Genomic DNA, 12,972 nt, shown 5'->3' with positions numbered 1-12,972 from the left:
AAGCTGGACATGCCCCAGAACCCAGACCACACCCCATGAGCACCAGCATTGGCAGCCGGGCAGGGGGGATTCTGTCCCTGTGATGCCTTGTGAGGGCGGACCTAGAACAGAGACCAGACTGAGCTAAAGAATAAAGTAGGGATTTATTAAGAGGCCTCAAATAGATCCACCTTGGGCAGCACAACCCAAAATGGGCACAAAAGGGACAACAGGTCACGGGGTCTCACACTCTAGGTCCATAAGCATATTGGAGCTAATTGTCCAATTCCAGCTTTAGCCCAGGCAGTCCCATCCTGCTTGTTTTTCTCTTTCCAGTCCATGTTGTTTGTGCTCTTAGGCCTGAGATCTGGATCATTTGTCCTTGGTGCCCAGCTAGAGTAGGAATTGTTTTGTCTCCCCACTCTGTGCAGAGAACTCACCATCCCATAATATGAAGCCCAGACTTATACACTAAAGCAGAATAAACCTGAAAAATATAAAAACTGAAACCTGAGGCATCACCTATGCCCCTGTGCTCAGGTGATTTCCCACCTGCAGAGCTGCCCCAGCCCAGGCAGGAGCTGGAGCTGCTGGGGCCAGGCCAGAGGAGGCTCCAGGATGATCCCAGGGATGGAGCAGCTCTGCTGGGAGGAAAGGCTGGCACAGCTGCCATTGTTCACCTGCACAGGAGAAGCTCTGGGGGGAGCTCAGGGTGGCCTTGCAGGGCCTGAAGGAGCCCCAGGAAACCTGGAGAGAGACAATTGACAAGGGATGGAGGGACAGGGCACAGGGAATGGCTCCCACTGCCAGGGGCAGGGATGGATGGGATATTGGGAAGAGCCCATATTCCCCATTTTTTGCCACTTTTGGGAATACCTGCTCCAGCAGCAGACCCTTACACAGTCAGTGTTCTTTGGCTGCCAGCAGGCAGGACCCCCCTCTGTAAGGACACCAGGTGCCCAGCTCTAGGAAAGAGGAAAATTGCTGGGCACAATATAAATCCATGGGGAAACCCCTGATTAGTTTCGCAGGCAGGATTTGTTCTACAAAAACAATAGAACTCAGGCTTGAACCAGGAAAAACCTTTATTTCCCAATGGTTAGTATTTTAACAAGTATTCCCATGTGCAGTACAAAAACTGTCCATTCAAAGCTCTGGATATTCAGCTGGCAGAAGGGCTCATGGCTAAACTAACAGTGTCAGGGACATTTAAGGAGTCTGGATTATTTCACAAACTCAGGGTTTCCTAGAAGACTGCAAGGAATCCAAAGGGATCCAACTCTCATCTGGAGAGCAAAACACTCCTTTTGTTCCAACTTTTGCATTTAAATACCATTTTTGTCTGAAGCCCTGTTGGTCATCTTGCTCTTCCCCACCAGTTCTGATGTATTTTACATATTTATCAGCCTTTTCCAACCTTTCATTGTGGGCTCACTTCCCCCCAGGCCTAGGGATGAGAGCTGGTGCCTCCGTACAACCTCTCCAGTCTCTATTCTAAAATTCTGCTGCACCCAACAGCCTTGTAAGATAATGAAAAGCAAACAGAGCAAGCTTAAATATAAATACATTTAATTGAGGTCATGTAAAAATGTATTTCCAACAAGCAATGAGAGGAGATTAACAATAAATTGTACACATAATTCTTGTTATACCTTGCCCCAAAACACCTTTGATATTTTTAATTCCTACATCCACATTCTCAAAACAAATTCTCCAGCTGTCCCATTTAAACTGTGGGCTCCAGGTTTCCAATCTTCACCTTTTAAACCAGGCTCTTCAAAGCAGCATCCACAGCTTTACTTCTGACCACTCCTGCTGCTCCAGGAAGCCCCACACCAACAATTTACCTGTAATAAAAACCCAATAAAGAAAGTTGAAAAGAGGACTCCTACTCAACCCTTAGTACTGACAAATCAATTAACTGACATTCATTTTTATATGAAAATGCACATTAAAATATCTGCAACAGAATTTTCAATTTTCTGTGTGTTGTCTGCATCCAATCTAGGCTCTAACTCCACGGGCAGGAGTTACTCCACTCTCAGGCATGCAGAGTGCTGCCAAAACCTGGCACCACTGAGCACCAGGACGGCCTCGCTGGTGCCAGGAAAGCTCAGCAGCACCTTTCTCTCCCAGCAGCATAACACTGGCACAGGCACTGAGCAGCCACGAGCAGCTGACTACTGCTGGGAGACAAAAACCCCAAAACTGGGGGGTTTACAGGGCAGAAAAAACGTGGAGGCACTTTTCTGATGATGCCTACTCTCATCAAGGCTTCATCCAGCAAGAGGAATTAGATAAGCTAAACTTATTTCTGGATACACCACGTTATTTCCACCCTGAGGACCTGAGGCTAGCATAGGAGCCAGCAGAGACCTTTTAATTCTAAGACAGCAAAACATTTTTGCCTATTTCCCCTGGCTGGCTCACGGTCACACCTCACCCACGTGGCTCCAGAGCTTTCGCTGTGTCCCACGGGCAGGTCATCCCTTCACATGTGCTCTCCCAGGCTCCAGTGCCCTCCCGGAGCGCCTCCCCGGCTGTCCCAGCCCAGCATAGCAGAGCTCAGCTCGGGGTTCCACACGCGACGGGGCCGGGGCACCTCAGGGCTGCTCCTTCGGGCGGCTCCAGGTCACCCCCAGCTGCGGGTCAGCGCCATCGGTCATCGGCTGAAGGCCTAAAGAGAGGACAGCAGAAACATCGCAAATAAGCCATTAGTTCCATCTGCATTCACAAAGCTCAACAGCAGCGGCCTGGCTTGTGGTAGAGGACAAAAGCCAGCACACCGAGCGAAAGGCTGAGGAATTAATGCTGAACGGCACAGCCGAGCAACACCCCCAGTCCCGGGCACCGCGGGCTGCAGCGCTCGCCGGCCGGCAGGAACAGCTAAATAGGAGAAAATTAGTATTTCAGGTGGCACCTTCCTTCCCCGGAGCCCCGGCGTCCAGCCCCGCTGCCGCCGCCGCCACCCGTGCTCTGTACCCCCCTCACCTAATGGCGGCGGTGGCCCCTCATGGCGAGGGAGCTCGGTTCACCAGAGCAGCTCCTTGCCCTCATGGCGGCGAGCCGAAAGAGCCCGGCCCGCCAGAGCCGCTCCTTGCCCTCAGAGCGAGGGAGCCCGGCCCGCCAGAGCCACTCCTTGCCCTCATGGCGGCGAGCTGAGGGAGCCCAGCCCGCCAGAATCGCTTCATCCCCAAGCGGCGGCGGGGGGCAGAAAAGGAAGAGCTCTGGCCACGTTGCTGAGGTGATTCCACAGGCACCGCCCCGCTCGCCTCGGCCGCTCCCCTCGGGGCGGGGAAGAACCCTCAATAATCAGTCACGGGGAGGGACTTTAAAGATCGTCTCTTCCCACTCCCTGCCATGGGCAGGGACACCTCCTTTCACAATCCCAGGTTGCTCCAGTCCCCGTCCGACCTGGCCTTGGACGCTTCCAGCATCCCTGACACAGCCGGAGCAGGAACACTCAAGCACCAGCTCGTGGGAAGCAGCGGGCTGGTGAGCTGCCTCTGCTTGCCCCTGATGTGTCCCACTGATGTGTCCCCCTGATGTGGGCACAGGAGGTAGAAGTATCAGCTCAGAAACAGCTGCCGGCAACAAAAATCCAGCCCTGAAATAAGCAGAGAAAAAGCTGTGGTGCTGCCAAGTGCCCTGCTGAGAGAAGCGCAGTTCCACACCTTCCCTGGTCTCCACTGGATGCTGTAACATCAGCCCAGTGCTCTGTGTACTCCAGGCACAGCAGTGTAACTGTAACTCTCTCGCTGGAGATCCATTCACAGGAAGTTTTTCTCTGGGCTTTGTGCTCCAGTGAGACCCTTGAAGACCTTTCCAGAAAGCCTGGCATCCGTCCCCCATGCTCCTCATGTGCTTATGCTCTCAGAACTCAGCAGTGAACTCAGCTGGAGCTGTGCCTTGCCTCAGGCAATCATCCACTCCAGCTCTGTCTTCTTCAAATGTTTCATGGTCTATTTTCAGCCCAAGCAGGCAGCTATTCTTCCTGGATGTGGGGTGCTCCTCTCCAGCTCAGCCTGATCCTGCCTTGTCCTGGGAAGCTCTGGGCTCATTGTGCCCAGGACACGGCTGTGTGCAGGGACAGAGGCTGGTGCTGAGCAGAAGGAGCTCGGTGCTTCCCCTGTCACTGATGAACCTGGTGAGGAACAGGTTTCCCAGCTATGCCCAGTGCACACAGCAAAGCCTGTCTGGGGGAGAGACAGGTAAGAGCAGACACAGGTAAGAACACTTCATGCTCTTGTTCCTGGGGGTCTCGCTGCCCATGGCCAAGGGCACGTGCCCACACAGGCATGGATGATGACTCTGCCAAGACCCTAAGCCACAGCTTCAGTTTGGAACTGTTTAATCCATTAGCGCAGCATGGGGCCCAAATTAATATGCTTTGTCTCTTTAATAAGACATTTTCAGCAGGATTGGGGAGATACTTCAAAAGCTTCCTGAATGCCAAATACCAGAACTCAGCAACTCTCAGTGCCAGGACCAGTCTCTCACTTCCCAGTACAGATTCCCTCTGTGTGCACAGCTTTTCCTCTGCCTGCTGGCCTTGGAGGGGGGCTCAAACCAAGGCCTGCACATCATTTGTGAACTGCATCAAACCAGATGAAACACAGCAGAGCAGCTCTGCCATGGGGGTGAAGCCCTTTTCTGTCACAGGAATGTGCTCTCTGCATTAGCTGCAGCCAGTCCCTGTTGTTCATCTTGGCTTGCTGACCATTAACAGAGCCTCCTTTTCTCCTGCAAGTGTTGTGGCAGGGCCTGAAAGGACTGAGATGCTTTGTTCCAAGCCAGATTAGAGATATGAGTTACTACAAAACAAAAGCCCAGCAAGCCTTCAGGAGAGTTCCTCTAGTCTAGACACAGCCTCCCCTGAGCTCCCTGCATCCCAGCACAGCCCTGCAGCTTGTGTTCAAAGCAACTCAACAGGCTCCAGAAGCCTGGGTAACCTCTGTCGAGTGAATGTTCAGTTACAACATAAAGGAGGAATCACATCTGAGTGATTTTGCTCCCATAAATTAGCAGGATGGGTTAAACCAGGACATGAGCACTGTCTGCTGGCACAATGCATCCACTCAAGAGATCTGCACTGGCATGGAGCTGTAGTGCTTCAAAAGATGTGTGCTCCAAGTCTGGGGTGGGACATCCCCCATGTAGCTGATGTCTGCAGCTTCTGTGGCAGCAAGAGAGATCCTTTACTGTCACCTCAGCCCTGAACACACCCGTGCCCAGGGCTCACTGCCTGCCCCCCGTCACTGCTCAGCTCTGGCACTGCAGGGCTGGGACTGTGATCCTTCCGTACCAATCAGATTTTGGCTCAACACCGTTTGGCCACACTGGAGAAAAAGACAGAGTAGTACCGTGGGAAGAGGAAGAAAATTCAGTAAACCTATGGAAGAAAAGATTTGTGGTTGTACATCATCATTTACCATGTGGTCACCTCCAGCCCCACAGCCAAGCATGTTCAGGCTTTGGTGAGAAGAACTTTTATCCCCCTGGTGTCTGTCATGGCTGGGGCCCATGATGATGACACCTCATGGGTGTTGGTGCTTGCACTGCCCTGTGAGTGACACCAGCCGTGCTTGGCTCCCACACAGCAGAAGGCAGGGCAGCCATGGCCTCGATGGTGCCTTTTCCTCTTTGAGGTGCTGCACCCAGATCAGGGATACCCCACACATGAGCACAGACTGGGAGAAGAGCTCATTGACCAGCAAAGAAGGACTTGGAGGATATCATGGATGAAAAGCTGGACATGAGCCAACAGTGGCAGCCCAGAAACTCCCCTGTGCTGGGCTGCACGCACAGAGGAGTGGGCAGCAGGTGAGGGGGGGGATGGTCCCCTTCTATTCTGCCCTTGTGAGATACCCCTGCAGAGCTGCTCCAGCATCAGAAGGACCTGAAGCTGTTGGAGCAAGTCCAGAGAGGCCATGGAGATGCTCCCAGGATTGGAGCCCCTCTGCCATGGAGCCAGGCTGGGAGAGCTGGGGATGCTCACCTGGAAAAAAGAAGGATCCAGGGAGAGCTCAGAGTCCCTTCCAGGGCCTAAAGGGGCTCCAGGAGAGCTGGAGAGGGACTGGGGACAAGGGATGGAGGGACAGCACACAGGGAATGGCTCCCACTGCCAGAGGGCAGGGCTGGATGGGAGATTGGGAATGAGGAATTGTTCCCTGGGAGGGTGGGCAGGCCCTGGCACAGGGTGCCCAGAGCAGCTGTGGCTGCCCCTGGATCCCTGGCAGTGCCCAAGGCCAGGCTGGACATTGGGGCTTGGAGCAGCCTGGGACAGTGGGAGGTGTTCCTGCCATGGCAGGGGGAGGAATAAAATTATTTTTATGGTCTCTTCGGACCCAACCCATTCTGTAATTCCATCATCTCCTCTGCCTCCACAGAGGGGCCATTTCCACTTCCCCACTGCCATCACAAGATGGCATTCCAGACCTAGAAGCTGAGCTGGCTCAGCTGATACTTGGAGATCTTTTCCAGGCCCTGGGGTGTCCAACCCCAGAAGAAGCTGTAGATTTAACCCTGCCTGCTGAGCTCCTCTGCCAGGTCTCAGCCCTGACACTGCCTTTTAATCACATCCTTTAACGCCAGGGCTGTGCTTTAATCAGCTGCACTGAAACACTGCTGCCGTTACTGTGTAACCTCTGAGCCATCTAATTGCACTGAGTTAAGCCAGTTACAGCTTTGACAGTGAATGGCATGCAGAGCACTTTAATCTTGACCTGCAATACCTCGAGCTCTTGCAGGGCCTCCTCTGCCTCCGAGGACACGCTGCTAATCAGACCGAGCCAGGATGTAGTTTAAGACATGGACAAAGGGAGCCAAGGGCAAATCATGAGCAAAATGAATCTGACTCATTTTGTTACAAAGCAGTGTTGAAGGTAGAGCTGCCTTTTCTTTGCCTGAGAATGATTTGGGAGAGCAGTGAGAATAATTGGTTTCAATAATTTATAACTTCAAAATAATAACAAAAAAAAAAAAAAAAAAAGAGAGAGAGAAAAATCATTCTTATTAGATATGTTTTTTAAAAAGAAAGCTTATTTTGAGTTAGGTGCATAAAGCACTGGTGCAGTGTGTTACCCTGTGTCTGCTCCCACGTGTGAGTGGGTGCTCCAGGCTTCACCCACCAGTTGCTCCCTGCAGGAAGAACCCATGATTGAACCATCTCCTTCCCTGGCCAAGGGCCTGCAGCCTCCCACCAGGGCTTGGTGCCATGTCCTGGGTGCCAGCTCTGCCAGCACAGCTCCCCGGGGGTGGCAGTGGGGCAGGATCTGCTGCTCAGCTGCCTCGGAGGCTGGGGCTGGCTGTGTCCCTCTGGGAAGCTCAGGAAAGGCTGCTCCGGCTGCTCCTTGCAGGGAGCTGGAGCAGCAACCTCACTTGGTCGGGGGAAAGAGCAGTCAGGAAAGGTTACATAACCCCGATCAGGCTGCCAGAGAGGTGGTGCAGCAGCAGCAAGGGCAGTGCCACTCTGGATGTGGCTGGGCAGGAGCATGCCCTGCCTGTGGGACCCTGCCTGTGGGACCCTGCAGCTCCTCTGTCCATTCACTCTTGCCTGGGTCTCCTGGCCCTGTCAGAGCTTGCTGGTTTTGTTGTTCAAAATGCCCTCGGGCAGCTCGAGGAGCCCGTGCAGTTCCCTCTGTTCTGGGCTGAAACTGCTGCACAGCAATTTCTTTTTCCATTTCATCTCTGGCAGAGCCCTTGAGCTTTGCTCCCTTCCTCTTCCACCCTCCTCTCCTCCTTCTGAGCTTCTCCCTGACCCACTCTCCTCCCCTGCTGTCCCCTTCTGCTCCCAGCTCCTATTTAACCCTCGTCTTTTCTGTCCTCTCCTTCAGTGCTCCTAGCCAGAGGACAGATCACACACCGCAAGCTCTGCTATTCATCTACCAGATCCCAAGCCACTGTCTCAGTGTGATAAAGGTGATCTGCTAACCCTGTGGAGAGGATTCCCCAGGATGCAAACCCCTGCTGGGATCTGTGGCAATCCCATGGCATCAGCCACAGGGTCAAACGTGCAAGGAGGGGTTGCAGCTGCCTTGCCCGAGTGTGGGCACCACAATCAGCCTGCCTTAGGAATTGAGACCTGCACAAGGCCCACCAAACACACCTGCGTCCTTCCAGTGCCCCACCAGATCTCCTGGCAGCAAGGAATTTGCTTTAGTTCTGTGAGTTTTATAAAGCCTGACTCAAATCCCAGGGATTTCAGGCAGTGCTGACACGCAGAGTGGGGTGGTGTGAGCACAGCCCTGGGGTCAGGTGCTGGGACAGATGGGTGGGCACATCAACATCAACCTGGTGTTTTAGAACAGAGCTAACTAGGAACAGCTTATTCCATTAAGGAAAAAAGAAAACCAATAATCATTCTTAATTAGGACAGAAACCTCCAGATAGGCTTTTTAAAGAAAATGCCTAAAAATACCATTTTTGCTTTGATTTGAAAACTATTTTTTGCTCTTCAGACTGTAAGATAAAACACATTTGAATTGATGATGCATTTCACAGCAAAAATACATCCCTTTTCATCTTGAAAATGCTGAAATGAGTTGTTACAAAATTTTCAACGTTTACCCCCTTTCTTAAAAAACAAAATTTTTAATTTAGATGAAATGTCTTTTTTTTTTCCTAATGGAAACTCTTGATTACATTTTTACCCAACAGCTCTAATTAGAATTAACAATTACAGCTGATTCTTGGTGGGGTGATAAACAGCTGGACTGCACAGCCCTCTCCACTCTGGGACTTCCAAACAAGCCCCAGCCCTGGCAGTTTAGCCTTCTGCAACATTTTAGACTTGTCTAGTCACTGGAATTTATTTTTCTTTCTTTTTTCCCCACCCTTTCTCCTCTGAGGGTTAGTTTTTACCAGTGCAGCATCTCTAACAGTCAGAGAACTTCACAGTGAGTTGAGATCGCATTGATTTCTCGAGGAAGAAGCTGCATACTAATTTTTCCTGTTTTCCTCCCTTGAGGAACACAGGTAACAGCTCCAGGAAGGCAGCTGGGTTTGTAGATATTATGTTTACTCATTGGCTGACAGGGAATTCTGAGGTCTGTGGGACCATCATGGGACACAAGGAGACTTTGGCTGGTCTGGTGCAAGGCTGGATTTGCTGGAAAAGAACGCAGGATTAAAGCAGAACAGGTTAAACCTGAGAGAAGCATAAGGGGAAGATCAGGGGATGGATCAGTTCATGCTGTGCTGCCAGAGCTTCCCCCTGCCTCCAGGATGATCCTCACAATCCAGCTCTGTAGGGCGAGGAAAGGAACACTGGAGCAGTGAATGAAGAGGAAATGACTGTGGTGGAGGGGAAGGGAAGATGTCAGTCTGCTCTTAAACCCCCAAACCCTCTATTCCAGGCACCCAGGCAAGTTTGTCCAGCCTTTACAGGCAACCTCCAGAGAGCCAAGAGGCACTGAGGCATCCTCTTTCAGGGGACTGGTGTCCCAGTGCCACTGTGACTCCTGGACTGCCATGTCCAGTGCTTTTCATGGCTGCTCATCCCTGGGCTGGCTCCACACTGTTAATGGCTGATCTCTCCCTGGAAACAAGCCCAAGGCCTTTGCCTGTCCCACCTCGCTCCTCCCACTCCCCTGCCAAACAGTTATTACCTTCTTGGACAAACCTGAGATAGTGTTAAATGAGAGGGAGGTTTTCATACACAAATGTCCCTGTGATTAATGGATTAGGAGATTCTGTGCAAATTAAAGTCTTTCTTCATACTTTGCCCATCCAGCTCTTCAGCTGTTGCTCTTTCCCTTCTAGTCCTTTACAGAAGTCCCTGTGGGCCTTGCTTGCCCCATTCCTTTTGCTGCAGTTTTCTCCCCACAGTGACCCAGGGATTTCCCCCAAATCCTTCAGCCCACTGAGTCTTGGGCAGACCCTGCTACTCCTGAGCCAGCACTGTGGAGAGGAGGATGCTGTGAGCACAGTTTGTTTACACACAGAACCAGCCCAAGAGAGGGGCTGTAAATGCCTCTTTATTTCCATATTTATCATTGCAGCTCAGATGGATGAGGAACCCAATGGAAAGTTTAGATGAAACAGAGAAGAAATGAAAAACTGTTGGCAAGCAGTGGCTCAGCTGAGACTGGCAGCCTCAAGGGCTTCCAGAAGGAAAAAGGCTTTCAATTCCTGCACTGCTGCTCCATAACAACCCAATTTCCCTTCCAGGCCCGGAGGAGTGGGGCAGCTGGGGAGCTTTGTCCTCCTGTGATCCCATCCCAGGGAGATGGACCTGAGACCCCAAAGCAGCACGTTTGGTCTTGCTGATGTTTGGCAGGGCTGATTTCTTCCCAGAGCAGCAGCAGAGTGTGGGTGTGGAGGCTCCACAAGGATCTCCAGGTGATGGGCACTGTGGTCACCCATGCCATGGTGGAAAGGAGCCACAAAGGCTTTGCTCGACACCTTTGGAACATCCAGTGCTGGGTGCTGGTGACAGATGATGATTTAAAGCCCATTTGTGCAGGGAATAATGGCTCATAACCATCCCCTCTCCTTTAGTGGTGTGACACTGCTGAGATGGGTGGTCTCATTTCCACCTTAGGGGAGGTGTTTTATGAATTGTCCCTGCTCCTGAGCCTGTGTGTGCTGTGATGTGGACGTGCTTCAAATGCAGTGACAAGGAGGTGGCAGCTGAGATGTGGCTCCTGGGGGAGGCAGCCAGAGAGGCAGGGATGGTGCTGCCCACGGCTGTCCAGTGATCTGAAACCTTCAGCCCTGGGAGGGACTGACTGCTCCAGGCCAAGGGAGTCTGGCTTTGCTGGGGGATAACCAGGACTGTGTGTCTGTGACCGGGCTCTGTTCCGTGGGGAGGAGGCAGGGGACTGAACTGTCCCCTTGCTGCCTTTTTCACCCAAATCCCTGCTTGAGCACACATAAAGCCCCTGCCCAGGTCATCTGGCATGATGGCTTCTAGAAAAGCGTCCCTAGGGTTGCTATCCCTGCCTGGTCACAGCTGAGCTGGTGGCACTGAAAACTCAAGTTTCCCTTCACATCCCTCTTGTACCTGCATGTCCCTGTGCCCTCACTCCGGGCTTTATCCTCCTCCCTGCTTTCCCCTCATTTGTGCCCAGCTCCGGAGGAGAGCACTGGGAATTATCACTGTGTTGGCTTCGCTGATTTAATCCAAAGCCGGTACCAGGCGGGAGCGAGCGAGGGCAGCCCGGGGGCCCTGTGTGCAGTGAAGAACCCGTCGGTGCCGAGCGGTGCCGTTAATAACGGGGGTGAAAGGCGGCAGCCCCCCGGTATTGCCCCTCTCACCCTGGCACAGCCCGCCCTCCACCCCTGGAGCTCCCACGGGGACAGAGCTGTCCTGGGGACACGGCACAGGGACCATCAGAGGCTGTCACCCGGTGGGTGCTGACCCCGAGCTGTGCCAGGATAGAGCTGTGCTGGGGACATGGCACAGAGACCGTCAGGGGCTGTCACCCAGCGGGTGCTGAGCCCTTAGTGCCAGGACAGCTGTCCTGTCCTGGGGACATGGCACAGGGACCGTCAGGGGCTGTCACCCAGTGGGTGGTGAGCCCTTAGTGCCAGGACAGCTGTCCTGTCCTGGGGACATGGCACAGGGACTGTCAGGGGCTGTCACCCGGTGGGTGGTGAGCCCTTAGTGCCAGGACAGCTGTCCTGTCCTGGGGCCACGGCACAGGGACCGTCAGCGGCTGTCACCCAGCGGGCACTGACCCCAAGCTGTGCCAGGGCTGCATGGGCAGCAGCTCACCCGCGAACCCGAGCTGCACCCCCGCCGGCAGAGCCCTTCTAGAGCAGGGATGGCCCTGGGCTCATTGCATCCCACTTATGGCTCCAGAGCCCCCGAGGGACTGATGGCAAAAGCCTTTGGATGAGTCTGTTTTTTGGCAGTGAATGAAATAGGATTTGTGCTGCTGGTGATAAGAGACTGCAAGATGGACTCATCTGATCCTCACAGCAATTCAGAGAGGCTGATGCTGACATGGCAGAACAGGTCCTACAATAGTCTTCACGTCCCAGCACACAAAATGGGTGAGAAAAAACATTTTTAAAAGTGACTGGGGAAACTCTGCAGTTGTGATCCCATCTCAAGCCCAGGGTTCCCCTCCGGCCTCTTTGGAGTCATAAGTACTCCAAAAATGCTCTGCTCTGAACTCAGGCTGGGTCATGACTCATGTCTTGGGCTGTAAAAATGCATTTCATTGTGTCAGCAGGAAAGTGGCTGTGGGCAGCGCTCTGGCAGCGGTGAGGCTGGCCAGGGCAGGCTGTTCAGCAATTACACCCACTGGAGCCCAAATTCCATCTCATATTTTGTACAGCACACAAAAGAGGTTCAGGGGAAGGAAAGGCTGAAGGGGAAAAGTGTTTCACTTAAAAATCCTGGTAGGACTCTATGCAGTGGCTTGTCTGGCCACAAATCCATCTGTTTTGGTGCAAGTGCCAAGCCTGGACCTGCCACCTGGAAATGTGACCTCAAGAGTCTCCTATAGCCTGTGGAGTTTGCTTTGTACCCAGAAGAGACACCTCTCCTGCTCATCCTGGCATCCTTCCAGAGAGAAAAGGGCAATGAACCCTCTGGATGTCTGTGCCTTGCTGTGGGCCTTGTCTCTGGGTCTTCCCCCAACCAAAACTACTTGCAGGTACTTTTAGTATGAAAACATCACCAAAAACTAAGTTACCTGTCAAGGGCAGCACTGTGAGGCTTCACAGCATTGGCACCTTGTGACTTAATTTTGCTTGTAGACTTAAATGTCCAATTATGTGTCTGGGAGTGTTTAGCTGTTGTGACCAAATTTGGGACACATTGCCACAACTGAGCCATGGGAGAAGCCAAACAGCCTTGAGAGGAGAGGAGCCTGGTGGCTCCAGATGAGCATATGGCAGTCCTGGGAGCAAACTCACACACCTTTGCCAGAGGAACATCTGGATTGCTTAAAGGAAGGGGTTTAACCAGGAGGGATCAATTCCGCAAAGAAAACTTGGATTGCTTAAAGGAAGGGGTTTAACCAGGAAGGATCAACTCCA

General features: G+C 52.6%; 1 long non-coding RNA gene and 1 other non-coding gene across 2 annotated transcripts; both read right to left on the bottom strand.

Moving 5' to 3' along the window:
* Nucleotides 1-1,105: 1,105 nt before the first annotated feature.
* On the bottom strand, nucleotides 1,106-3,177 carry LOC131564905 (uncharacterized). The gene is made up of 3 exons (XR_009275422.1): nucleotides 2,971-3,177; nucleotides 2,418-2,656; nucleotides 1,106-1,826 (listed from the first exon to the last, which is right to left on the bottom strand). It is a non-coding gene; the product is annotated as an uncharacterized LOC131564905 (long non-coding RNA).
* On the bottom strand, nucleotides 1,968-2,170 carry LOC131565014 (small nucleolar RNA SNORA74). The gene has a single exon (XR_009275424.1). It is a non-coding gene; the product is annotated as a small nucleolar RNA SNORA74 (small nucleolar RNA).
* Nucleotides 3,178-12,972: the final 9,795 nt, after the last annotated feature.

This window comes from Ammospiza caudacuta, chromosome 16, assembly GCF_027887145.1.
Source record: "Ammospiza caudacuta isolate bAmmCau1 chromosome 16, bAmmCau1.pri, whole genome shotgun sequence".
In the NCBI taxonomy this organism is placed as follows: domain Eukaryota; kingdom Metazoa; phylum Chordata; class Aves; order Passeriformes; family Passerellidae; genus Ammospiza; species Ammospiza caudacuta.
Note: the sequence above shows the minus strand (reverse complement) of the source record. Positions and strands in the feature narration are given on the sequence as shown.